A 1306-nucleotide genomic window follows, 5' to 3' on the forward strand; every position below is an offset into this window, starting at 1 on the left:
TTGGGCTCCAAAAGCACAGAAGATGGTGACTCCAGCCATGAAATTAAAAGATGCTTACTCCTTGGAAAGAAAGCTATGACCAACCTAGATAGCATATTCAAAAGCAGAGACATTACTTCGTCAACAAAGGTCCATCTAGCTAAGGCTATGGTTTTTCCAGTGGTCATGTATGGATGCAAAATTTGGACTGTGAAGAAAGCTGAGTGCCAGAGAATTGATGCTTTTGAACTGTGATGTTGGATAAGACTCTTGAGGGTCCCTTGGACTGCAAAGAAATCCAACCAGTCAAATATTATACTTAATCAAATGACATCATGGGAAAACTAACCTGTCTATTTCTTTCCAGAAAAGCTAACTGAACTAAATGGACCAACAGAATCGATCATCACTGACTGAATTCATTCTAATTGGAGTCACAAAGCAGACTGAGCTTCAGGCTCCCCTTTTTGGGATCTTCCTTATCATCTACACAGTCAAAGTGGTGGTAAATCTGGACATGATCATCTTAACTCAAGTGAATTCCTGGCTACACACAACTATGTACTTTTTTTGTCAAACACCTGGCTTTCACTGATTTTGGTAATTCTACTGTTATTTGTCCCAAGATGCTGGTGAATTTTGTTGTGGGTCAAAATACTATTTCCTATTATGTATGTGCCACACAGTTGGATTTCTTCCTTATGTTCATTATCAGTGAATTTTTTATCTTGTCAGCCATGGCCTATGACTGCTACTTGGCTATCTGTAACCCTCTGCTGTACAATGTTATCATGTCCCAGAGACTTTGTCATATGCTGTCATACCTCTACAGTATCTTTCAGGCATTCATGTTTACTGTTAATATTTTTACGTTGACTTTTTGTGACTCTAATGTCATCAGTCATTTCCACTGAGATAATGTTCCCTTGTTACTTATGCTCTGCTAAGATACCCAAGAAATAGATTTGTTTGTCCTACTGTTTTCAGCGTTTAATTTGATCTCTTCCCTCCTGGTTGTCCTAGTGTCCTACATACTGATCCTGACAACGGTATTTCAAATGTGTTCTGCAGAGAGCAGGAAGAAAGCTTTAGCCACATGTGGTTCTCATCTTATGTTGGTGGCTGGTTCTATGGGTCTCTACTATTTATGTACATGCAGCCCAACTCCATTCACTCCTTTGATACAGATAAAATGGTCTCTGTGTTTTATGCTTTAGTGATTCCCATGCTTAACACCTTGATCTACAGCTTAAGGAACAAAGAAGTAAAAAATGCCTTCCAAAGGGCCTTAAAAATAAGTGCAAACTTTGTATCTACTATCCAATAA

At 38.7% G+C, this 1306-nt stretch overlaps 1 pseudogene; it reads left to right on the top strand.

Moving 5' to 3' along the window:
• Positions 1-364: 364 nt before the first annotated feature.
• On the top strand, positions 365-1306 carry LOC133233014 (olfactory receptor 8K5-like; annotated as a pseudogene).

The sequence above is a fragment of the Bos javanicus genome, chromosome 19 (assembly GCF_032452875.1).
Source record: "Bos javanicus breed banteng chromosome 19, ARS-OSU_banteng_1.0, whole genome shotgun sequence".
NCBI lineage: Eukaryota > Metazoa > Chordata > Mammalia > Artiodactyla > Bovidae > Bos > Bos javanicus.